The sequence below is a fragment of the Mauremys mutica genome, chromosome 4 (genome assembly GCF_020497125.1).
Source record: "Mauremys mutica isolate MM-2020 ecotype Southern chromosome 4, ASM2049712v1, whole genome shotgun sequence".
Classification (NCBI taxonomy): Eukaryota; Metazoa; Chordata; order Testudines; family Geoemydidae; genus Mauremys; species Mauremys mutica.
The window spans coordinates 117121495-117148470 of NC_059075.1; the positions used below are offsets into that span (position 1 = coordinate 117121495).

Consider the following 26976-nt stretch of genomic DNA (forward strand, 5'->3'; position numbering starts at 1 on the left):
TACTGGCACAGTACAATTTATGTTTTGTGTTCTATGTTCTGTCTAGTGGTGTTTGTCTTGTGGCCAGAATTGTTGTTGTATTATTTTTAATGAAGATTTAAAATGTGGTTACATGGTGTGTTTTCTCTATACCCCCACCCCCGTCCTGCAGTGTCAGTTTGATCACCTGACATGAGGGATAATTGGTAACAGAAATTTGTCACAGTTTGGTGAGCAATAGAGAATGGGGGAGCCCTGCAGAATTTACACCATCTATCTGTTTTACCCTTGTTAGTGTATGTTTACTTTGTTTGGTACTGTTGGTGTTATGTGTTAAGAATTGCATGGTTATAGGTGAGCCCTAATAGAATAAGGAAACACTATTTGGTTCTGGTTCTGTTCTGTTTAGCCGGTTACTGTTGTTTTTCTGCTCTGTTCATTTGGGCGTTAGGTGTGTGGGCGGAACTGAACTTCTCGTTCGTAATTCCTCGGAGTGGAAGCCATGTGTGCGATGAAGCTCTGAGGTTGTCCTGAGATTTTACTGTCCCGCCCCCTGTAACGGGCAATGTAATAGAAGTAGGAAAAATCTGGCTTAGACTGTAATTTTCTCTGCTCTCTGTGTAATTTTCTGTTCTGTTTAAGCGCCAGCAGACAAATGGGAATGCTAGTGCTTGTATTGCTAGATTAGCTCAAGGTTATGCTGCTGTTGTTGTACCGGAGCGCTTGAGAAAGCGAGGGGAGGAATGTAGGAGGCTAGGGAACCACGGAAGATTCTGTTACGGCTTAGCTTAGGCAGTTCCGCTTTCTCAGCCTCCGGTTATTGTAGGACACGGCATGCTAGTTTTAACCTGCCGCAACCGGCTGGGACTGCTGCGTGGCAAGCCCCTGGCTGTTGGCCAGGGGGGCAGCCCCGGAGGGTGGAGAGTTTCTATTGCATTATGTATGAGCTGATATGCTGCTGTTTGTATAAAATGAGCATGCTTTGTGTTTGTTTTCGGACTTCACCCCAGGCCGAGCTACAGGACGCTGGGTCCCCGTCTCAGTGACAGCAACGCTTGGGGTCCCCGTTGCAGATGTGTCACGTTACCTTCATTAAAACCAATTACTCTCAGCGTGGAGTCGGTCTCGTTCTTGCAGAGTACCTCGGGCCTTTTGGGGCCATAACACTCGGCTATCATCCCCTAAGTCAGCCATAAAAATGTTGGCATGCTGTGGGGCCATGCGGGTACCCATAGGAGTGCAGCTGATTTGAAGGTACACATTGTCCCCAAATGTGAAATAGTTATGGGTGAGGACAAAGTTACAAAGTTCAGCCACCAGGTTTGCCGTGACATCTGGGATACTCTTCCTGATGGCTTGTAGTCCATCTTTGTGTGGAATGTTGGTGTAGAGAGCTTCTACATCCATAGTGGCAGGATGGTTTTTTTCTGGAAAATCACCAATGGATTGTAGTTTCCTCAGGAAGTCAGTGGTGTCTCAAAGATAGCTAGGAGTGCTGGTAGCGTAGGGCCTGAGGATGGAGTCTTCATAGCCAGACAATCCTGCTGTTAGGGTGCCAATGCCTGAGATGATGGGGCATCCAGGATTTCCAGGTTTAAGGATCTTGGGTAGCAGATAGAATACCCCTGGTCAGGGTTCTAGGGGTGTGTCTGTGCGGATTTGCTCTTGTGTTTTTTTTCAGGGAGTTTCTTGAGTAGATGGTGTAGTTTCTTTTGGTAACTCTCAGTGGGATCAGAGGGTAATGGCTTGTAGAATGTGGTGTTGGAGAGCTGCTTAGCAGCCTCTTATTCATATTCCAAGTGCAAGTGTGAGTGTTTTGCGTATTCTGAGACATCACTCAGAGAGGGCAGAGTTATGATTGTGTGGATGTTTAGCTTAATTTAATATTTTTCCAGATATTTACAGTTCATTCTCAGAGCTCTACCCAGGGCGGGTTTCACATCTCAAAGTTGAAGGCTCAGGGGGTAGTAAGTGGCCCATTCATCTCAATGAGATGTTCTCAACTGACCCCAACCCTAGCCCTAAGAGAATACCCCATGGAGGTGAAGACAACCTGAAAAAAATCTCTGAGACATGTGAACTGCTCCATTCATTTCTGTGGGTGTTCCCTCCCCACCTCAGTGCTGAAGAGTTTCTGATGTGTGTCAAACATACCTGTCTCAGGCGTGTGTTCTTGGTGCATGCTCTGAGCATGCCTGTTCTAAGCTAGAGGGCAGGGCTTCCCGAGATCCTGTATCACATGAGGGGTAGGGAAAGCGGCTCAGACACCCCATCAAGCAGGCTCCCTGGCTCACTTGATAGGGGGAAGGGATGAGGGTCAGACTCCCATAAACGGGCAGCTGCTCCCAGAGCCAAGCACACAGGAGGAGGCGGGGGACAGGGAGTGGGCTCAGACACCCACAAAGGGGCAGTGACTTCCAGATTACATGGAGGAGTTAAGGAGAGGGACTCAGACACCCCAGAAAGGCAAGCCCCCTCCAGAACCTGGCTCACATGACGGGGTAGTGACGGGGGGGGGGGTCACACCCCACAGATGATTGGGGGCCTCCTAGAGCTTCTCACTCACACAGAAGGAGGGAGAAGAGTTCAGACTCCACCAGACCAGATCCCCAGTCACATAAGGAATAGTTAGAGGGGCTCAGATGCCCCTGGAAAAGCAAGCCCCCTCCCAAACCTGGCTCACATGAGGGAAGCAGGGAAGGGGGAGGTCATGCCCCATAGATGGATTGGGGGAAGCCCAGATTGTGGAACATGTAAACTTTTCTCCCAGTGTCCCTAGACCCCCATTACCTGATCCTTAAGCCCTCTTCCCACCTACTCTTTCACCCCAATCACCCTCCCCTCCCAGTGAGCATTTGCTTGTGTAGTGACAAGTATCAGGATGCAGCCGTGTTAGTCTGTATCTACAAAAACAACAGGGAGTCCGGTGGCACATTAAAGACTAGCAGATTTATTTGGGCATAAGATTTTGTGGGTAAAAATCCCACTTCTTCAGATGCATGGAGTGAAAATTACAGATACAGGCATAAATATACTGGTGCATGAAGAGAAGGGAGATACCTTATGAGTGGAGAACCAGTGTTGACAAGGACAATTCAGGCAGGGTGGATGTGGTCCACTCCCAATAGTTGATGAGGAAGTGTCAATACCAAGAGAGGGAAAACTGTTTTTGTAGTGAGCCAGCCACTCCCAATCCCTATTCAAGCCCAAATTAATGCTGTTATGTTTGGCAAATGAATTGCAGCTCTGCAGTTTCCCTTTGAAGTCTGTTTTTGAAGGTTTTTTGTTGAAGGACGGCTACTTTTAAATCTGTTATTAAATGTGCAGGGAGAATGAAATGTTCTCCTACTGGCTTTTGTATGTTACCATTCCTGATGTCTGATTTGTGTCCATTTATTCTTTTACATAGAGACTGACTGATGCAACGCACCTTACAAGCAACCTCCTGTGATGCTCAATGATCAGATGGAGCCAGGGAGTCTGACAGAGGTCTGCTTCATTCAGTGTCTGAATGCTAACTGATCAGCATTGCTTACCATGAGCTTCTGCACAACATAACAGCCAGTTCCAATGGTCTCACCACCCGGGATCATCTGTAGGCCTTACTGGAGGCCTAGGCATAGCTAAAAATATGAACCAGAGTAAGACTGTGGACCAAAGAAGTCTATGTCAAAATAGTAATGCTAGGTATCAGATAACCAAGTAAGCCCATTCTTGACCTTCAAAGATGGTACAGGAACTTAGAGACCCCTTGTGAGATATGGAGAGAATCAGGAGAATGGATGAGAATTTTTTGTTCGAGCTATCAGGTACAAGGATGGTAACTAACAACATCTAGGGTATAATAGGTAACTTGTTTACATCAATGTATAAAAGGCAAAGTTTTAAGAGGGGCAGCTTTGTATTGGCCTAGGGGACAACATTATGTTGATTGAGCTGGTACCTTGTCACAGGCATACATGTGTCAGTGTACCTGTAACCTCTGAGCCTGGGCTCTGATACCGCGGCTTGTTGACAATGTACCTGACCAAGCCTACGCCAGCGAACCGAGCCCGTGGTTTTGCTTAATGATTAACATTGAAATCTGCTGAACGAGCAAGCTACAAGCTATGCTGGTACAGTTAACACTGGAGCTCTACAAATGGCCTAGGAGCAGCACAGACCCACAGCAGCACAGATCATCATCCTCTGGTCTCCCATTTCTAGCACCCTGATTAGGAAACTACTGAATAACTGCATCCAGCTTCACCTGTCTATTGCAATGTCCAGCTGAGTTTTAGGCCTGGACACAGAACAGAGATGGCTCTGATGAGGCTGAGAGTGCCCAGCTCTCACATACTTGGTCTGGGGCTTTGTGAACCGCAGTGTCCCAGAGGAGCCCAGCAATCTCAACAGTTCACAGATCAAAATTTGGTTCATCACGTTACTGGGGTCAGATTCATATTTTTATTATTTGTATTACAGTAGTAGAACTCATCTTTAAAAAGGCCATCAGCTGCGAACCAGCTGAGCAGCGAACAGCAGAGACACAAACAGAAGGAGTTTGCCTGGGAGTTCGCCTGGAGGGAGCCTACTGAGGCCCCCCTCTCGCAGGTTTCTCTGAGTAGCTTCTGCCACAAGTAAGGAAGCTCTTAGAAGGAAGAGACTATGGATGCTGAGTGAGCCGCTGTTGTGACCTGCACAGGATGCGCCATGTTTGTCTTCCTTCCACAGGATAGAAGCGACTTTGTCTGTACAAAGTGCAAGCTGATCTCCATATTGGAAGAGAAGGTTCAAGGTCTGGAGAAACGAATATCAACCCTGCGTTCCATAAAAGAAAACGATGATTTCCTGGATAGACATCAGGATCGGCTTCAGCGGGCACAAATGTTCTGAAGATTCAGAGCAGGCTACGCAGCGGGGACAGAAGGCCAGTGAGGATAATTGGCAGCATGTGACTTCCAGAAGAGGAAAGAGTACCAGAAACGTCCATATACCAGAAACACAGATGCAGGTAAGCAACCGTTTTCATGTTCTCTCCACAGGTACTAGTGCAGAGAGTGGAGTGGATGATACATCTGAGGGAACAGAGCAGAAGGAGACTCCCTTGATTGGAAGGCATGAGATGCACCGTCCTAGGGATGGGGGTTCCACGACCACCACTCCCAAGAGGAGGAGGAGGAGGAGGGTGGCGGTGGTCGGGAACTCTCTCCTCAGGGGGACTGAGTCATCTATCTGCCGCCCTGACCGGGAAAACCGAGAGGTGTGCTGCTTGCCAGGGGCTAGGATTCACGATGTGATGGAGAGACTGCCGAGACTCATCAAGCCCTCGGATCGCTACCCCTTCCTGCTTCTCCATGTGGGCACCAATGATACTGCCAAGAATGACCTTGAGCGTATCACTGCAGACTACGTGGCTCTGGGAAGAAGGATAAAGGAGTTTGAGGCGCAAGTGGTGTTCTCATCTAGCCTCCCTATGGCAGGAAAAGGCCAGGGTAGAGACCGTCGAATTGTGGAAATCAACGAATGGCTACGCAGATGGTGTCGGAGAGAAGGGTTTGGATTCTTTGACCATGGGATGGTCTTCCAAGAAGGATTGCTAGGCAGAGACGGGCTTGTAACGGGTCGGACTCACCCCTGCGGCGCCTCCTGCTGGTGACTCCAGGAATTAGCTCTATTCCAGTGCTGGAGCGCCCTCTGCAGGCTGGTGATCCACCTGTCCCCTGTCCTCCGTGTCCCTCCCTGGACCCGGTGCCCTTTTAACTGGGGTGCTGCCCCTGGCAGTAACCCCTTTCTCTCTGGGTCTCCCCTCCTTGGGGAACCCCCATCCTCTATCCCCACCTTGCCTCAGTATTGGCTACTGCCAGTCATTGTCTAGCCCCACACTCTGGGGCAGACTGCAGTATCAGCCTACTCATCACAGGCAAAGAGGGTTTGGACCTGCTGCCTTGGCCTACCCCTGGGCTGCCCTCTGCAACCCCCAGTACCTGTTAGCCTTCTGCTAGGCCGCAGCCTGGGGCTTTCCAGGCTGGAGCTCCCCAGCTCCTCTGACTTCCCCCAGCCCTGCTTCACCCTCAGGTACTTTGTCTCAGTTCCCTGCAGCCAGGCCCTTCTCTCTCTGAAGGCAGAGAGAGACTGTCTGTTTCTGGCTTCCCTGGCCTTTTATAGGGGCCAGCTGTGGCTCAGTTTGGGGCGTGGCCTCACCTACAGTCACTTCCTTAATCAGCCCAGCCTTGAGAACAGCCGCTCTCAAGCCCTGCCAGGCCACTTTTAAACCCCTCACAGCAGGAGCAGAGGTTCACCCTGCTACAGTGCTCCACCTCACGAAGAGAGGGAACAGCATCTTTGCAAGCAGGCTGGCTAACCTAGTGAGGAGGGCTTTAAACTAGGTTCACCAGGGGAAGGAGACCAAAGCCCCGAGGTAAGTGGGGGAGTGGGATATCGGGAGAAAGCACAATTGGTGAGTGCAAGAAGGGAGGGCTCCTGCCCCATACTGGGACACCAGGATGATCAGTGAGTTATCTTACATGCCTATACACAAATGCAAGAAGCCTGGGGAACAAGCAGGGAGAACTAGAAGTCCTGGCACAGTCAAGGAATTATGATGTAATTGGAATAACAGAGACTTGGTGAGATAACTCACATGATTGGAGTACTGTCATGGATGGATATAAACTGTTCAGGAAGGATAGGCAGGGCAGAAAAGGTGGGGGAGTTGCGTTGTATGTAAGAGAGCAGTATGACTGCTCAGAGCTCCAGTATGAAACTGCGGAAAAACCTGAGAGTCTCTGGATTAAATTTAGAAGTATGAATAACAAGGGTAATGTCGTGGTGGGAGTCTGCTACAGACCACCAGACCAGGGGGATGAGGTGGACGAGGCTTTCTTCCAGCAACTAACAGAAGTTGCTAGATCACAGGCCCTGGTTCTCATGCGTGACTTTAATCACCCCGATATCTGCTGGGAGAGCAATACAGCAGTGCACAGACAATCCAGGAAGTTTCTGGAAAGTGTAGGGGACAATTTCCTGGTGCAAGTGCTGGAGGAACCAACTAGGGGAAAAGCTCTTCTTGACCTGCTGTTCACAAACAGGGAAGAAATAGTAGAGGAAGCAATAGTGGATGGGAACCTGGGAGGCAGTGACCATGAGATGGTCGAGTTCATGATCCTGACACAAGGAAGAAAGGAGAGCAGTAGAAAAGAGACTCTGGACTTCAGAAAAGCAGACTTTGACTCCCTCAGGGAACTGATGGGCAAGGTCCCCTGGGAGAATAACATGATGGGGAAAGGAGTCGAGGAAAGCTGGCTGTATTTTAAAGAAACCTTATTGAGGTTGCAGGAACAAACCATCCCGATGTGTAGGAAGAAAAGTAAATATGGCAGGCGACCAGCTTGGCTTAACAGTGAAATCCTTGCTCGTCTTAAACACAAAAAAACAGCTTACAAGAAGTGGAAGATTGGACAAATAAGCAGGGAGGAGTATAAAAGTATTGCTCAGGCATGCAGGAGTGAAATTAGGAAGGCCAAATCACACTTGGAGTTGCAGCTAGCCGGAGATGTTAGGAGTAACAAGAAGGGTTTCTTCAGGTATGTTAGCAACAAGACGAAAGTCAAGGAAAGTGTGGGCCCCTTGCTTAATGAGGGAGGGAACCTAGTGACAGAGGATGTGGAGAAAGCTAGTGTACTCAATGCTTTTTTTGCCTCTGTCTTCACAGACAAGGTCAGCTCCCAGACAGCTGCACTCTGCAGCACAGTATGGGGAAGAGGTGACCAGCTCTCTGTGGAGAAAGAAGTAGTTCGGGACTATTTAGAAAAGCTGGACGAGCACAAGTCCATGGGGCCGGATGCACTGCATCCGAGGGTGCTAAAGGAGTTGGCCGATGAGATTGCAGAGCCATTGGCCATTATCTTTGAAAAATCATGGCGATCGGGGGAGGTCCCGAATGACTGGAAAAAAGCTAATGTAGTGCCCGTCTTTAAAAAAGGGAAGAAGGAAGATCCAGGGAACTACAGGCCAGTCAGTCTCACCTCAGTCCCTGGAAAAATCATGGAACAGGTCCTCAAGGAATCAATTCTGAACCACTTAAAGGAGGGGAAAGTGATCAGGAACAGTCAGCATGGATTCACCAAGGGCAAGTCATGCCTGACTAACCTAATTGCCTTCTATGATGAGATAACTGGCTCTGTGGATGAGGGGAAAGCAGTGGATGTGCTATTTCTGGACTTTAGCAAAGCTTTTGATACAGTCTCCCACGGTATTCTTGCCAGCAAGTTAAAGAAGTATGGGCTGGATGAATGGATGGTAAGGTGGATAGAAAACTGGCTAAATGGTCGGGCTCAACGGGTAGTGATCAATGGTTCCATGTCTAGTTGGCAGCTGGTATCAAGTGGAGTGCCCCAAGGGTCGGTGCTGGGGCCAGTTTTGTTCAATATCTTCATTATCGATCTGGAGGATGGTGTGGACTGCACCCTTAGCAAGTTTGCAGATGACACTAAACTGGGAGGAGTGGTTGATACGCTGGAGGGTAGGGATAGGATACAGAGGGACCTAGACAAATTAGAGGATTGGGCCAAAAGAGATATGATGAGGTTCAACAAGGACAAGTGCAGAGTCCTGCACTTAGGACGGAAGAATCCCATGCACTGCTACAGAGTAGGGTCTGAATGGCTGGGCAGCAGTTCTGCAGAAAAGGACCTAGGGGTTATGGTGGACGAAAAGCTGAATATGAGTCAAAAGTGTGCCCTTGTTGCCAAGAAGGCTAATGACATTTTGGGTTGTATAAGTAGGGGCATTTCCAGCAGATCGAGGGATGTGATCATTCCCCTCTATTCAGCACTGGTGAGGCCTCATTTGGAGTACTGTGTCCAGTTTTGGGCCCCACACTACAAGAAGGATGTGGATAAATTGGAGAGAGTCCAGCGGAGGGCAACAAAAATGATTAGAGATCTGGAGCACATGACCTACGAGGAGATGCTGAGGGAACTGGGATTGTTTAGTCTGCAGAAGAGAAGAATGAGGGGGGATTTGATAGCTGCTTTCAACTATCTGAAAGGGGGTTCCAAAGAGGATGGATCTAGACTGTTCTCAGTGGTAGAAGATGACAGAACAAGGAGTAATGGTCTCAAGTTGCAGAGGGGAGGTTTAGGTTGGACATTAGGAAAAACTTTTTCACTAGTAGGGTGGTGAAGAACTGGAATGGGTTACCTAGGGAGGTGCTGGAATCTCCTTCCTTATAGGCTTTTAATGCCTATGATGATTTAGTTGGGTTTGGTCCTGCTTTGAGCAGGGGGTTGGACTAGATGACCTCCTGAGGTCCCTTCCAACCCTGAGATTCTATGATTCTATGATCCTTATCGCTGTGTTCCTCCTTTGGAGCACAGCACTATATAACTGAAGTGTTTTCTTGCTGTCAGCATCAAAATTTTCACCGACCTGGTTTCCAGAGCCTTCCTTTCACCAGGAGCCTTGCTGAAGCACAAAGGGGCAGCAGTGTTCATTTTTACCGGAATGGTAGCCTAGTTCTCTTTCTGTAACTGGTGAGGTGGTTTTACGAGATTATGTGTTGAGCCCTGCACTCAACTCTCCCCACTTTATCCAGGCTTGGGACAGACAGACACAGGCACAAGATGCAGCAATGTATTAGTAACACAAATACCAATATAGCATAAGTAGACCGCAAATGCCAAGAAGACGGTGACTTAGCTAATGAAATTGTGCTACTGAGCAACAGCCCCGAAAAGTTACAAGGTCAGACAACCTGGGAAAAACAGCAGGCCAAGCAGGGCTCAGAGTTAATTATGCTAAACCAAACATCCTTGAAACCCAGAGGTCAAGCAGTAACAGCACATTAGAATGCAAAAATATCAGACAAATTGTTCTAGTTTCTTATCTCAGCAGCACCATACTGACCACAGATACCTCAAGAAGGAAGTGACATCAAATATAGGAAGGGCATTTACTAAACTCAGCAATGTATGGAAACCAAAGATATTCAGCACCAGAAGAAAACTGCGAATCTTCAATTCAAACATAATCTCAGTGTTAACATAAGGCTGCTAGAGCTGGAGAGCTATGACAATTTACTCAGAAAACTAGATGCGTTCGAAAATAAGTGCCTACAAAAGATTCTTGGCATTGGTTGGAAAGATGTCATCATCAACAAAAAGATCTGAGAAATCACCAACCAGCAGCTCATTTCCAACACAATCTGAGGGCACACTGACCATATTTGGGGCATGTACCCCAGACGCCAACACAGACTCCCACATGAAGTCTTCAAGTGGAAATCAAATTCTGTGAACAAACAAGGGTGACCAAGAGAAACCTTGGGCAGAAGCCTTAGCAGGAAGGGGAGAATAATCCATCTCAACTCCTTAGGGCAAATGGAAGCAGCAGCAAATGACAGAGAGGAATGGAAGAGACTGGTTTACACCCCATGTGGCAACATTGGCACAGGAAGGATGTAAGAAAATAATTCCAGCAGTGCCTGGGGCTCACCCAAGGCCCCATTGTGCTAGGAGCTGTACAGAGTAGTAGCTAGGCTCTCCCCTGAAGGGTTTATGATGTAATTAGACAAGACAGAGAAAAGGGAGGGGACAGGGATGGAACATACAAGCAGAATGAACAATGCAATGGTGACCTTTTGTTTGTTATTTTACTGTGGGGGAAGGTGGGTGAGTCTTTGCATTTGGGTTTTGATTAATTCTTTGGGTGGGAGTTGCTAGGTGGGGATTAACTAAATGGAAGGAAATAGGAAGTGAGAGGGGACAATGAAGGCGGGGGGAAGGAAGGAATGAGGGGAGCATGGAAAGAGGCTGAGATGCAGCGACTGAGGTGGGGGAGGGGAAAGGACAGGATTGCAACAAACAGCCAATCGGCACAAGGAAGGGAATGTCAAGAGTGACAACTTGTAGCAGGCAGTCTGATGACATCAGGGTCTATCGGTCTCTGCTGAGGCTGCTTCTCTGTCTGCTCCTACTGTTTAGGAGTCATCTCTGGCCCTGGGCTTTGTTCTGGAGTTTCATGGAGGAGTTTCATGGCATTAAACAGGCAGCAGAAGCTGACTGTCAGCCAATGGAGGGATTGGAGCACTGACCTGATGTGGTCATAATGGCATAAACCATGAAAGAGGTGGAGACCTCTCTTCTGGCGACTGGGACATATGCAGTGATAGATTGACTGTTAGATGCAGTGAATTACAATGATCCAGGCTGGAGATGAGAAGTAGATTGAACTATATGGCTAAGTCCTTCTCTGGGTGGAAAATGTGAAGTTTCTGAGCAAACCAGTGATTCCTATTAAACTTCTGTCATAGGTCGTACCAATAGGGCACCCCTGTGGGGTGTGGGTGGGCACCTCTCTCATCCCTAAGGTTCCTTTCTAGCTGGAGGTGTCGCTATAGCGCTGGTTTGGAGTGCAGGGTGCGGTCTCCTGGCTTTCAGTGTTTGGGAAGCGGCTTCTCCTCCTTTAAGGCATGGCCGCAGTCCAAGATAGAAAAAAGCAAACAAAATAATCCTGCAGCCCACACAACAGTCTGGGCTGAGCCCGCTGTTCCTCATAAGGTAACAGATAAATAGTCTCTGAGAAGGGGGCTGGGTTCCTAACACTTTGAGTGTCATTGGTTGGAAAGATGACTGACTGAGCACCTGGGCTCTAATGAAAAGCAAAGCAGAGTAAAGATGGTTCCTCTGCCTCTCCAGAGGGTCCAGGCAGCACAATCTCTTCTGCAGCTTCCCTGGTGAGCAGCCCCTGCTCTGCAGGGCTAAGGAGCTCTAGTTCTGATTCCTTGAATGCCACCCTGCACTGGGCTTCAGTCCTCCCTTTCAAGGAGCCACCCCTCTCCAGGTGCAATAGACCTCACAGGTATGCCAGGTATGCCAAACAAAATAATCCTGCAGCCCACACAACAGTCTGGGCTGAGCCCGCTGTTCCTCATAAGGTAACAGATAAATAGTCTCTGAGAAGGGGGCTGGGTTCCTAACACTTTGAGTGTCATTGGTTGGAAAGATCCAGACTGAGCACCTGGGCTCTAATGAAAAGCAAAGCAGAGTAAAGATGGTTCCTCTGCCTCTCCAGAGGGTCCAGGCAGCACAATCTCTTCTGCAGCTTCCCTGGTGAGCAGCCCCTGCTCTGCAGGGCTAAGGAGCTCTAGTTCTGATTCCTTGAATGCCACCCTGCACTGGGCTTCAGTCCTCCCTTTCAAGGAGCCACCCCTCTCCAGGTGCAATAGACCTCACAGGTATGCCAGGCTGGGCCTCAATGTGCCCGGAGGAGTTCTTTAACCCCTTCCTGACAGGGTGGGAATCTCTCCCACCACATACCCCATCCCTCAAGATGGAAGTCAGGATCCCCCGATCCAATCCGGATTTCCCCACCAGTCCCAGTCAGGGCTGGCACAGCCCTCTGGAGCCCCAGGGCAGAGCATTCTCAGTGAAGAAGGGACCTCTGGAGATTGTAGTTGAAATAAATCTCCACTGAGCATCAGCACCGAGATTTTTCAAACACTTGTAACTTTGAAAATTGGGGCAGATGTTTACAGGAACAGAAATAGGCACATCCCTGGCAGAAACACGCCCCCTGCTGAATTTCAAGTTCCTGCTCCAAAGCATGGGGGTGATAGAGGTTCTCACTGAAAAGTTCACCAGAATTACTTGGGGGAAACAGTGTGCTTCCCTAGCCTATGGATGAAAATGGATGAACCATTTAGGTAGCACTTCCAGCAGCTTCACTTAAAATATATGTGCTGCACAAAGCAAAACATAGGTTTTGAAATTAGCAAATATAAAACCTATCAAAGGCACAATAAATCCTTTTTACTTCCTAGTATAGGTTTGGTAGAGCCTTCGTAGCTCTTGTAATGTAGTCTTCAAAAGAAAGAGAAAGGTATTCCATGATATAAGAAGAAAAGGTAAAAAGTTGACTGGTGAATTCAAGTCCTGGGTGACATATTCAGTGCTTTCTAACTTGTAAATAACTGTGCTATCTTCGGTGCATATTTTGAAGCACAACTTCTGTATAAGGTGAACTTGTTGTGACATTAATTGCTTCCCAGGAGCGTATGTATGCCTCCTTTTCATATTGCACTGCTTTGTCCCTTATTAATAAACTAAGCTAAGCTGGGTTATTTGGTCTCTTAAATACTTTTAATATTGAACCACAAGTGTTGCCAAGCAATTAGCTGTACCTCAGTGAATAGTGTTAGACTGACACAAGTCATTCTGCCTGTGGGGGAGATAAGTACAGGGAAACCCCGCTGTAATACGCCCCGCAATAACGTGAATTCAGCTATAACGTGATTGTAAGGTGGCTCCAGCCGCCCCAGGCCAAAACAAAAAAAAATGCCGGAGCGCTGCCGAAGTGCCAAAAAAAATTATAAATAAAGCGGCCGGAGCGCCGCGGAAGTGCAAAAGAGAAAAAAAGAAAAGAAAAAAAACCCACCAGAGCACCGCTGAAGTGCATAAATAAATAAATAAATATTAAAAAAGCCCACAGCCAGAAAAGATAAAGGGAGAAAAAAAAAAGTCTAGAGCGCCACTGAAGAGAAAAAAACAAAAAATGGAATGTGCCTTCCCCACTGCCTCTTCCCGCCTACCCCTGCTTACCCTTTTGGTGAGAAGAGCCATTCTCCTCCCCAGCTGCTCCTCGCTCTTCCTCTGCCCCTTGCACATCTCTCCTGCTCTCCCCAAGTGTTTCCCTCTCTCACTGCATGGCTGAGAGCCCCCGCTGCTGGAGCTGCACCCTTTCAGTTACTGCTATGGGCAGTTCGCAAATGAAAGTAGTTTTCTGCCCAAGAGAAATAAACCGGCTTGAAACTGACCAGCTTGAAATGGTAAACCCCGCTATACTGCGACCCCGCATTTAGCATGATCCAATTTTTTGGACCCCAATCATTGTGTTATAGCGGGGTTTCACTCTACCACATTCAGGTGGCAGCAGCTCCTTTTTTAAGCAACAATGGCTAATGCGAGCCCTTCTCTCTGATGCTCCACAAACTCAATTGTAACTCCTTCCCTTCCAGACTGAATTCAAAGTTCTTGTACTAATTGTCAAGGCACTAAATAGGTTATAATCTGATGTGTACACTAGAGTACTCCACATTGCAACTTGCATCAGTGTGACTAACTGGAAGCTGCAATGATGCAGTGCATCCACACTAGCCATTTTATCTTGGGTGCACACAATGTACTACATTCACTACGAGTGCACTCTGCAAATGTTGCAGGGCCTGTGGGTTGTTGCATCTACCCTGCATTTCCTCATGCTGCTTCCTGGAGCAGGTGCCTAAAGTTTACGGCTTATGTTGTTTGTGTGCACTTAATGACTCATTTTGGTTTGCTGCATTGCCTGCTTTAAGTGGTTTTGTGCTGCACAAGGATCTGCACATGTGTTGTGAGCAGCAACACCCTGACACTTGTAGATGCCATGACAGAGAGTCAGCAGCTCCTACTGCCACTTCTCCTACCCCCATACAGTTTCTGGGGATCATAAAGAGCTTCAGCAGCTTTGGGTGTCAGTGCTCACGGTGGTGAGGAGCTGGATGTTTTTCTTTTAATTCATTTCTTCATTCATGTTTGTTAGGTTTTTAGACAGAGTTTGCTTCCTTGTTTAAATTTTGTTATTTTTCCAGCTGTTTTGTTTGTTTAGTAGCTAAACTCAGTTTCTCTCTATCCTGTGTTTTCCTTTAGGAGCTAGAGAGGAGAGTGCTCTCGGCCCAAAGGAAGAATATCCTTCGGGGTCTCCACACAGCCCAGAGAATGCTCACCAAAGTTCTTCCCCACCTGCTATAGTGGAGTCCATTGGGGCTGGAAGGATGGGAGCATTCAGTGGGTGATGGAGAACCATGGAAAAGAGGATTTAGTTGGGGTGGGGGAGTGCAAAGGGTAGGGTTCATCTGGGTGTTAATTTGCTAACTAATTACCCTGCCCTGTTAGAGGCAGGAACCAGGGGCTGGGGTGCTTACAAGGATAAGACTTGCAGTGAACACATAGAAACCCCTCCTCCAGGGATCTGCTTATAAAGGGCCTCTGGCTGTGCTCTCCTGCTCTGGTGTAGTTTGGGGGTTGGTTTGGTGGAGCCAACTGCAGAGCTGCACCTGGAGGTGATGGGACGCGTGCACAGGATGAATGGGGGTGATGTGTATCGGGTGACGTGTGCATGAAATGAGTGGGACGATGTGTGCACTGAATGGAGCGCCAACGGGTGTGTGCAGGGGGCACAGATGGCTATAGAATGGGTGGGGTGGGTATGCACAGTGAGAGGCTCTGTCTGTGTCCAGTGTCTGTGCACTCAGTGTGGAAGGAACGGGGGTAGGTGGTGCAGTAACTGGTGTCTGGATAGTTTTGTGTAATGAGCATGTGGGTGGAAGAACAGGAGGGAATGCAAGAGGGTGTGAGTAGGACAAACAGGCAATATGTCAATATATGTAGATTTATGCAAATATATGTAAATATCTATTTTTGTTCGCAAATGTTGGCAGGTCAACACAGTATCTGAGCAACTCAATATTTTTAATGTATTTCTCCTCTCAACCCTCCTTTGAGGTAGGGCAGTGCTGTTATCACTTTTTTACAGATGGGGAAACTGAGGTACAGAGCAACTAAGTGACTTGCCCAAGGTGAAACAAGGAGTCACTTGCAGAGAAGAGAATTGAAACTAGGTGCCCAATGCCCAGGCCAGCACGTTGACCCTGCACCATCCTTCCTTTGTAAAAGCTCACTTAAGTTAAACTTGTGCAACTTCCCCATGGAGACGGCCCCTTAACTCGCACAATCATGAATCTCCAGCAGGTTTCAGACAAGAAATGAAGAAGTGGAAATAGAAACTCCTATGGGGAACAGGAGAAGCCAAAGATCTGGGCCCTGCAGCCACTACTCCCCTCCCCGCAACTCCTCTGTTCATTTCCAGTCTCTGCAGTAGCAGGGTGGGACTTGTAATCCCTGAGCTCTTTAAATCTCACTGTGAGGTGTTTTTCTCCAGCCCTCACACAGAACTGTGGTTCTCCAGTTTTTCACTGTCATTGTAAGATGTGGACACTAGAACTGGACTCAGTATTCCAGTATTGGTCTCACCAGTTACCAATGCCATATACACAGGCATAGGCACTGACTCCATGGCAGGAGCTCCAGGCTGGAGCACCCACGGAGAAAAATTACTCACTCACTCCACCCCTGGTCCTGCTGATCAACTCCTTCCCCTCCTTCCTAGTGCCTCCTGTGCGCCATAGAACAGCTGTTCAGCAGCATGCAGGAGGTGCTGGGAGGGAGGGGGAGGAGCACAGATGGGGTACGCTCGGTGGAGAAGGTGGGAAGAGGTGGGGTGGGGCTGGGGACTTGCAGGAGGGGTGGAGTGAGTGCAGGACCTGTGTTTGAGCAACTCAGGGAAAATTAGTATGTCCCTCCGCCTGTGCCACTTCCAGCAGCTCCCATTGGCCTGGTGCAATGAACCATGGCCACTGGGAGCCGCGATCAGCCAAACCTGCAGACGCGGCAGGTACAGAAACCAGCCCAACTCTCCAGGGGCTTTCCCTGCACAAGCAGTGGAACAATTTTGGGAACCACTGGTTTAGAGAACAGAGGCTAGGAGGGCTCCCTGCTCTGTAAATAGACTGGGGAACAAGAGCTGGGTCCCATAGAGACCAGGAAAAAGGGCTGGGTGCAGCGAACAGCAGAGAGGCTGGGTCTCAGCGAACAGCAGAGAGGCAAACAGAAGGAGTTTGCCTGGGATCCCTCTGAGCAGAGGAACGCTAAGTGCTGCAGTAGGGGGACTGCGCTGGTGAGTATCTGAGTGTCTGTTGGGGGGTCAGTTTGGCAGTTTGGCAGTTTGACTGTGTGCTTGATTGTTTGATTGCTTGTTTGACCAGTTTGATTTGGGAGTGCTTTATTCCAGCTGGGCCTGACTGTTATAAAAAGGCAGTCAGCTGAGCAGTGAAGAGCAGAGAGACAAACAGAAGGAGTTTGCCTGGAGAGAGCTCCCAGAAGGAAGAGACCATGGATGCTGAGCAAACGGCTGTTGTGACCTGCACAGGATGCGCCATGTTCGTCTTCCTTCCACAGGATAGAAGTGACTACGTCTGTACAAAGTGCAAGCTGATCTCTATATTGGAGGAGAAGATTCAAGGTCTGGAGAAACGGATATCAACCCTGCGTTCCATAAAAGAAAATGAGGATTTCCTGGATAGACGTCAGGATCAGCTTCAGCGGGCACAATGTTCTGAAGATTCAGAGCAGGCTACGCAGCGGGGACAGAAGGCCAGCGAGGATAAGTGGAGGCATGTGACTTCCAGAAGAGGAAAGAGTACCAGAAACGTCCATGTACCAGAAACACAGATACAGGTGAGCAACCGTTTTCATGTTCTCTCCGCAGGTACTAGTGCAGAGAGTGGAGTGGAAGATACGTCTGAGGGAACAGAGCAGAAGGAGACTCCACTGATTGGAAGGCATGAGATGTGCCGTCCTAGGGATGGGGGTTCCACGACCACCACTCCCAAGAGGAGGAGGAGGAGGGTGGTGGTGGTCGGGGACTCTCTCTTCAGGGGGACTGAGTCATCTATCTGCCGCCCTGACCGGGAAAACCGAGAGGTGTGCTGCTTGCCAGGGGCTAGGATTCACGATGTGACGGAGAGACTGCCGAGACTCATCAAGCCCTCGGATTGCTACCCCTTCCTGCTTCTCCACGTGGGCACCAATGATACTGCCAAGAACGACCTTGAGCGTATTACTGCAGACTACGTGGCTCTGGGAAGAAGGATAAAGGAGTTTGAGGCGCAAGTGGTGTTCTCGTCTATCCTCCCTGTGGCAGGAAAAGGCCAGGGTAGAGACCGTCGAATCGTGGAAGTCAATGAATGGCTACGCAGATGGTGTCGGAGAGAAGGGTTTGGATTCTTTGACAATGGGATGGTCTTCCAAGAAGAAGGATTGCTTGGTAGAGACGGGCTCCACCTCACGAAGAGAGGGAAGAGCATCTTTGCAAGCAGGCTGGCTAACCTAGTGAGGAGGGCTTTAAACTAGGTTCACCGGGGGAAGTTGACCAAAGCCCCGAGGAAAGTGGGGAAGTGGGATACTGGGAGGAAGCACAAGCAGGAGACCGCAAGAGGGGAGGACTCCTGTCTCAGACCGAGAAAGCGGGACAATCAGCGAGTTATCTTAAGTGCCTATACACAAATGCAAGAAGCCTGGGGAACAAGCAGGGAGAACTAGAAGTCCTGGCACAGTCAGGGAATTATGATGTAATTGGAATAACAGAGACTTGGTGGGATAACTCACATGATTGGAGTACTGACATGGATGCATATAAACTGTTCAGGAAGGACAGGCAGGGCAGAAAAGGTGGGGGAGTTGCGTTGTATGTAAGAGAGCAGTATGACTGCTCAGAGCTCCGGTATGAAACTGCAGAAAAACCTGAGTGTCTCTGGATTAAATTTAGAAGTATGAACAACAAGGGTAATGTCTTTAATCACCCTGATATCTGCTGGGAGAGCAATACAGCAGTGCACAGACAATCCAGGAAGTTTCTGGAAAGTGTAGGGGACAATTTCCTGGTGCAAGTGCTGGAGGAACCAACTAGGGGAAAAGCTCTTCTTGACCTGCTGCTCACAAACAGGGAAGAAATAGTAGAGGAAGCAATAGTGGATGGGAACCTGGGAGGCAGTGACCATGAGATGGTCGAGTTCAGGATCCTGACACAAGGAAAAAAGGAAAGCAGTAGAACAGAGACCCTGGACTTCAGAAAAGCAGACTTTGACTCCCTCAGGGAACTGATGGGCAAGGTCCCCTGGGAGAATAACATGACGGGGAAAGGAGTCGAGGAAAGCTGGCTGTATTTTAAAGAAACCTTATTGAGGTTGCAGGAACAAACCATCCCGATGTGTAGGAAGAAAAGTAAATATGGCAGGCGACCAGCTTGGCTTAACAGTGAAATCCTTGCTCGTCTTAAACACAAAAAAACAGCTTACAAGAAGTGGAAGATTGGACAAATAAGCAGGGAGGAGTATAAAAGTATTGCTCAGGCATGCAGGTGTGAAATTAGGAAGGCCAAATCACACTTGGAGTTGCAGCTAGCCGGAGATGTTAGGAGTAACAAGAAGGGTTTCTTTAAGTATGTTAGCAACAAGAAGAAAGTCAAGGAAAGTGTGGGCCCCTTGCTGAATGAGGGAGGGAACCTAGTGACAGAGGATGTGGAGAAAGCTAGTGTACTAAATGCTTTTTTTGCCTCTGTCTTCACAGACAAGGTCAGCTCCCAGACAGCTGCACTCTGCAGCACGGTATGGGGAGGAGGTGACCAGCTCTCTGTGGGGAAAGAAGTAGTTCGGGACTATTTAGGAAAGCTGGATGAGCACAAGTCCATGGGGCCGGATGCGCTGCATCCGAGGGTGCTAAAGGAGTTGGCCAATGAGATTGCAGAGCCATTGGCCATTATCTTTGAAAAATCATGGCGATCGGGGGAGGTCCCGGACGACTGGAAAAAAGCTAATGTAGTGCCCATCAAAAAGGGAAGAAGGAAGATCCAGGGAACTACAGGCCAGTCAGTCTCACCTCAGTCCCTGGAAAAATCATGGAACAGGTCCTCAAGGAATCAATTCTGAACCACTTAAAGGAGGGGAAAGTGATCAGGAACAGTCAGCATGGATTCACCAAGGGCAAGTCATGCCTGACTAACCTAATTGCCTTCTATGATAAGATAACCGGCTCTGTGGATGAGGGGAAAGCAGTGGATGTGCTATTTCTGGACTTTAGCAAAGCTTTTGATACAGTCTCCCACAGTATTCTTGCCAGCAAGTTAAAGAAGTATGGGCTGGATGAATGGACGGTAAGGTGGATAGAAAACTGGCTAGATGGTCGGGCTCAACGGGTAGTGATCAATGGTTCCATGTCTAGTTGGCAGCCGGTATCAAGTGGAGTGCCCCAAGGGTCGGTGCTGGGGCCGGTTTTATTCAATATCTTCATTAACGATCTGGAGGATGGTGTGGACTGCACCCTTAGCAAGTTTGCAGATGACACTAAACTGGGAGGAGTGGTTGATACGCTGGAGGGTAGGGATAGGATACAGAGGGACCTAGACAAATTAGAGGATTGGGCCAAAAGAAATATGATGAGGTTCAACAAGGACAAGTGCAGAGTCCTGCATTTAGGACGGAAGAATCCCATGCACTGCTATAGACTAGGGACCGAATGGCTGGGCAGCAGTTCTGCAGAAAAGGACCTAGGGGTTACGGTGGATGAAAAGCTGAATATGAGTCAACAGTGTGCCCTTGTTGCCAAGAAGGCTAATGGCATTTTGGGTTGTATAAGTAGGGGCATTTCCAGCAGATCGAGGGATGTGATCATTCCCCCTCTACTCAGCACTGGTGAGGCCTCATTTGGAGTACTGTGTCCAGTTTTGGGCCCCACACTACAAGAAGGATGTGGATAAATTGGAGACAGTCCAGCGGACGGCAACAAAAATGATTAGGGGGCTGGAGCACATGACTTATGAGGAGAGGCTGAGGGAACTGGGATTGTTTAGTCTGCAGAAGAGAAGAATGAGGGGGGATTTGATAGCTGCTTTCAACTACCTGAAAGGGGGTTCCAAAGAGGATGGATCTAGACTGTTCTCAGTGATAGAAGATGACAGAACAATGAGTAATGGTCTCAAGTTGTAGAGGGGGAGGTTTAGGTTGGACATTAGGAAAAACTTTTTCACTAGTAGGGTGGTGAAGAACTGGAATGGGTTACCTAGGGAGGTAGTGGAATCTCCTTCCTTAGAGGTTTTTTAGGTCAGGCTTGACAAAGCCCTGGCTGGGATGATTTAGTTGGGTTTGGTCCTGCTTTGAGCAGGGGGTTGGACTAGATGACCTCCTGAGGTCCCTTCCAACCCTGAGATTCTATGATTCTATGATTCTCTCTGTTCCACCTCTTGCAAACAAGGATCAAATTCCACATCCTGATTTGTTTATAATAAACCCAAGGAGTGAGGAGAAGGGGTGGGGTTTCCTGGAAAGATCAGAACTGCTCAGTACCAGGAACAAGTTTTTACCCTGCCTGATAAGGAAGAGGCCATTCCTGTGCACAGGTTTCTCATGCAGGGCCCATTACATCACAAACAGCATCTGATTAAACTTCAGTGCTGGAGTCCCACCTGCTGTGTGTTAAGGGCTGGCAGTAGGAATCAGCCACTGTTCACAGCCTTGCTCCACAAAGGACTTGAATTTACTCTTTCCTGAAAAATGTTGCAGAGACGGGAAATCAGTGGCAGCTGCCAGTGCAATTGGGGAAGGGGGACAGAGTGTGAAGGGAAGGGGAAATGTTTCAAGCAGCACATGCAGGTGTGTGGATATAGATATTGACCCAGAAGGAGGTGATGGCAGGGAGCCAGTGCACCTGGGGCAGGGAACAGGGTGTGGGCTCCAGAAGGCAGAGGAGCAGAGGCAGGAAGAGGAGCTGATGCAGCAGGATAGGAATAAAGGGGAGCTGAAGAGGCCAGGCCAGTAAGGAGGTGGTACATAAGAATGGCTATACTGGGTCAGAGCAAAGGTCCATCTAGCCCAGTATCCTGTCTTCCAACAGTGACCAATGCCAGGTGTCCCAGAGGGAATCAACAGAACAGGTGATCATTAAGTGATCCATCCCCTGTCACCCATTCCCAGTTACTGGCAAACAGAGGCTAGGCACACCATCCCTGCCCATCCTGGCTAATAGCCATTGATGTTCTTATTACTGCCAATGCACATTGAGTGGAAGTTTGCAGAGAACTATCTACGGTGGCTTCAAGATCTTTCTTGGGTGGTAACAGCTAATTTAGAACCCATCATTGTATATGCATAGGCGGCAGGTTTGTATAATTTTTGGTGGGGCCCAAAATGGTGGTGCCCCCCCATTCCCGCCCTGTAAGCCGATATAAAATGAAGCTACAACGCGTCAGTGCCACAAGATTACAAGGGTCAATTAAAAGTGGAAAGTCAGAAGCAGCACTTGCCTACTTCAATATACATTTTACCATCACTGTATAAAAATGGTTCCCAATTGTCGATGCAATCTGATTAATTTAAGAGCACATTACAATTAAATATTTCAATTCTCAGTCATTTTAAGACTTTGCCACACACTAGTTTGTCTGTACACCAGTTTCAGACAATCCTTTATAGCAATTTTACTCCAGGTCCTATGTGAAACCAATCAATCACTTCCTCCTCTCACCCGCATCGTTTTGTTTTAAGCTGTAATCAAAAGTGGCTTCATCTGCTTTAAAAGTCACAGAGCAGCAGCCACAAGTCTGCAGGTCTTAGGGATATTGTCCTGGTCAACTCAGTCAAAATTAATTACAACCTAGATGGGATTATGGTGAGGGGGCACGGCACGGCCCCCTCCACTCCCCTCCCCCTCCTGAGGTGCTACAGCACCAGCAGCTTGCACTGCTGTTATGCTGTAGCCCTTAGGCTGGGGCAGCAGCAGCAGCAAGGGAGAGAGACGCGCGCTACGCGCTCTTTACGTTCAGGCAGGGAAGCTCCGGGCAGGGCCGGCTCTAGGTTTTTTGCTGCCCCAAGCAAAAATAAATTTGGCTGCCCTCCTTCCCAGCCCTGGGCTCCCCCCGTACCCTCCTGCTGCCCCAGTCCTGGGCTCTCCCCCCACCCACACTTCCTGCCACCCCAGCGCTGGGCTTCCCCCTTTCCTCCCCACCAATGCCCTCCCTCCACCCTGCTGCTGCCCCAGCCCTGGGCTCCCCCCCACCAGTGCCCTCCCACAGCTCCTGCTGCCCCAGCCCTGGGTCACTGGTAACTCGCTCCCAGGGTGGGTCATTCAGCCGGAATTTTGGATGTGCACAAAACACAGACAGGATTGGTTCCCATATGGTTACAGAGCTGCAGTAAAGTGGAACAATTCTCAGCTTGTGTGATTGGAGGATATCTGGATGCATATTATAAGACTGTCCTCCATAAATGAGGAAAAGTTGAGGTGCCTTTATTATTCTTTTGTTCCACTCTTTCTTTCTATGGGGAATTTGCCAATGCAATATCACTGACTTCCTTTCAAACAAACAAAAAGGCAATGGCTGTTGAAAATAGCAATTCCAGTCCTAATAAGCATTTCTTGCTCAATTTTATCCTACTTTTTCTACAGCAAGTTACAGTGGATCAGTATATTTGATTTGGGAGAAATGAAGTAAAAGCTGCCCAAACCGAGCTTGAGCACTCCTGAATTTTGAGGTGTTCAAATCTGGAAGGCAGGTGCTGGGGGTGGGAGAGGGCTGTGGGCTCCATGGGGGAGCATGGCAGCAACTGTCTGGAGCTGCACGGAGCCAGACACGCTGGTCTGAGTGGCACAGTAAGCGGTTTGGGGGTTGGAGAAGGGGTAGGGGGTTCCGGGGGCCAGTCAAGGGACAAGGAGCGGGGGGGGGGGGTTGGATGGGGCAGAGGTTCGGAGGGGCAGTCAGGGGACAGGCAGCAATTGGATAGGCATGGGAGTCCAGGGGGTTTATCAGGGGACAGGTAGGGGGTGGGGTCCTGGGGGGAAGTTGGGTGGGGTCTCAGGAGGGGGCAGTTGGGGACAAGGAGAAGGGAGGCTTACATAGGGGCTGGGGTCCCAAGGGGCAGTTGTCTCAGGAGGGGGTAATCGGGGGACAAGGACCAGTGGTGCTTAGATAGGGGGTGGGGATCCTGGGAGGCAGTTGGGGCAGGGGTCTGGGGAGGGGGCAATCAGCGACCAGGGACTGGGATTCAGGGGCTGGCAGCCGCAGGGAGCCCTGAGCCCTCTGACTCCCAGCCGCGGCTGAGATTTAAAGGGCTCTGGGCTCCCCGCGGCTGCAGGCAACCCAGAGCCCTCTGATTCCCAGCCGCGGCTGAGATTTAAAGGGCTCTGGGCTCCCCGCGGTTGCAGGCAGCCCAGAGCCCTCTGACTCTCCTGCGCTCCAAGCAGGGGAGAAACCTAGCTCCAAATATTGGTGGAGCAGAGCCCCTGATTGTGAATATTCCTGGGGCTTTAGCCCCATGAGCCCATATAAGTTGGCGCCCATGTGTATATGTATATGTCAGTGTTGAATTTCATCTACCATTTTGTTGCCCAGTCACTCAGTTTTGTGAGATCCCTCTGTAACTCCTGGCAGTCTGCTTTGGACTTAACTAGCTTGAATAATTTTGTATTGTCTGGAAACTTTGCTGCTTTACTGTTCGTATGCTTTTCTAAATTATTAATGAATATGTTGAACAGCACAATTCTCAGTACAGATCCTTGTGAGATCCTGCTGTTCACTTCTCTCCATGGTGAGAACTGATGGTTTATTCCTACCCTTTGTCTCCTATCTTTCAACCAGTTACTGATTTATGAAAGCACCTTCACTCTTAGCCCAGAGCTGTTTAATTTCCTTAAGAGCATTTGGTGAGGGACCTTGTCAAAGGGTTTCTGAAAATCCCGATACACAATATCAACTGGATCACCCTTATCCACATGCTTGTTGACTCCCTCAGATAATTCTAATACATTGGTGAGGCCTGACTTCCATTTACAAAAGCCATGTTGACTCTTCCCCGGCAAATCATTCTTTACTATTGTTTCTACCAACTTGGCCTATGATTGCCTCTAGAGCCCTTTTAAAAAATTATCTTTACATTAGCTACCTGGCACAGAGTAGTGGGAGAAAGTAGCTATAACCAATGCTGTACCACCTATCACCTGTATCCCTCTGCCTCCATGTAGGGGGAGTGGAGGATCATGGAGGTGTATGTCAGTGTAGAGTGTATGGTGCTCCACCTATCCTAGGCCAGCACACCATCTGGGGTATCTTAGGGCAGCCCTGATGGTCCTCTGTGTTCGACCACAGGCCATTTTGTCCCCCACCTGGCCCAGGATCAGGGTAGTGCAGAGGTGGCTTATAACCAGCTTTTTCAGTCTCCTCATTAGTGCTGAGAGTGAACTTGGTGCAGCTGAGGATGGAGTCTGGTAGTTTTTACCAAATCCCAGGCCAGATGCAGCATAATTTGGTGTTACAGACACAATCACTTTAAGACAATAAAAACCTCCAGTATTGCTAACATCAAGAGATCAAAAATCACAAGTTAGACACCCCCCAAATCATAAGAATTTAAAAATATATATATAATTGTGGGGTTTTCGTAGTCTGTCTTCTGACTTTTTAACTCCCCTCTCCTCCTTTGCCAATGTGTGTGAGATAATATCAGGTTGAAAAGTCAATATTTAATTAACACAAAAATGCATGTGTACTCCCTGGCTGCTCACAGGGAGACTCCACATAATCTCTCCCACCTGTAATATAGAAGCACTTCTATCCCCTTTTCTATTACTGTCTTGACTCTCTCCTATTACTGTCTTTTCTCTCTCTCTATCTCTCTCTCTCTCTTATCCTTTGATAAAAGAGGACTGGATTGTAAATAGTTTGAGAACTGCTGACCTAATTAATCAATCATGATTCACATGTGCACATAGAATTTATACTAGGTTTCTGGATTGATGAGTTACAGATATACATATTAAACACTAAACACATTCTTATACATTGAACATCTCCTTTGAACTATTCTAAAATACCAGTCAGCTGGTCTGGCTTCCAGCTATGAGTTTGTCAGTTCTTAGCTGATGCCTATGGCTTTGGCCGGAGCTGGCCCTTGGTTTACCAGTGTCACAAGCACCATGCGCTGAACTGAGCACTGGCTCCTGCTCTCCCAAACTGGCTGCAGACAGACAAACCCCATTCTCCTGAACTGGCTGTAACAGTAAATACAAGAGTGAGTGAAATGTTCCTTTCGTCCTGCATTTCAGCAGTGTCAGGCCAAGTGTGCAGCCCCACAACAGCTGCTAAAATCTTACCCCCTTCATGAGCTGTGTTACTGCCGCTTGTGGGGAGGGGGCGTGAGGAGCCCATGCAGCACTGAGAGCTGAGATCAGGCTGCTTCCACAGGGAGATTCTGTGAGCTGGATTTTTCAGCCCCTGCTCCCTGTGAGTGCTGAGTAGCCCCACAGCGATCAATGGGACTGTCCGTGTCAGTTAGTGCTCCCCACCCTGAGCAAGGGCTGCTCAATCCAGCCCTTTACCTGCAGAAAGGACATTGCTGTCCCTGCCCAGAGCTCACAGGGTGAGTGGAGTGTGAGAGGGCAGGACAGGCTACAGACTGCACCAGTGCTTCTCCTCCCCTCCTCCACGGGAAAGGCACCCGCTGGCAGTGAGCTCAGCAGGCAGGGCAGTGACAGTGACACGGATCCTGTGGGCTCTGGAAGGCAGCTGGGAAAGAACCCAGTGGTGGGCAGTGCAGTGACAGGGACTGTGGGCTCAGGCATCATGTCTGCAGAGGGAATTAACACGTCCTTTTCTCTCCTCATTTTCCTCACAGGTTGGGCGATGGCCACTTAACTCCAGAAATGCAGGCAGAGCTGGATGCTGTGGAAAAGATAAAACCTGATTTGAACATAACAATATGGTCTGAAGACTGAGTGAGAGCCATTGCACCAACACGGCTCTGGCCTGGCTGCCCTGCCACTAGCTGCATCAGCAGTCACGGACAGCTGAGAACCTGGCTCACTTACTAGAGATCCCACATCTCCAGGGACTCCAGCAGCATATTTCAGCATCTGTGGCAGGGGGCCGAGTAGAGATTGTCAGGCCCAACCCTCCTGTCTGAGGGCAAGAGACTCAGGAGTAGGAGCCGGATTTGCTCCATGCTTGGCCTGACCTTGGAGGGGGTCATTGGTTTGGGGGAGGGAGGTGGAGCAGGAGGGAGGAAGGGGGTCAGTGCCCAGGGAAGGGAGAGATGGGTTTATGAGATGGAGGGGTCTGGTAACCCTCCCTTTCAGTCTCTGTCAATGCATGGGGGAGATCCAAGAACCATGCTTGGATCAAGTGGTGAATTTTTATTCAGTCCCAATAGCTGAGTCACTCTCTGTTGTATGTTTCTTTCCCCCTCGCTGCCTCCAGTTCTACAAAATTCCACAGCTATTAAGGCGATATTCTGTGTCCGTCTCCAACATTTGTTCATGCCAGATATACGTTTCTGTGTCAGTTTTGCTGGAGTCCAATAAAGATCGAGAACTAATGCTGCAC

General features: G+C 48.9%; 1 long non-coding RNA gene across 1 annotated transcript in view; it reads left to right on the forward strand.

The window, feature by feature from the left end:
* The window catches only part of LOC123368736, a 44939-nt gene extending 18360 nt beyond the window's left edge, over positions 1-26579 (forward strand). The window contains exons 2-3 of the long non-coding RNA XR_006578870.1: positions 3389-3468; positions 26270-26579. This is a non-coding gene — a long non-coding RNA (uncharacterized LOC123368736). The remainder of the gene's footprint in view (positions 1-3388; positions 3469-26269) is intronic.
* The last annotated feature ends 397 nt before the right edge of the window (positions 26580-26976 follow it).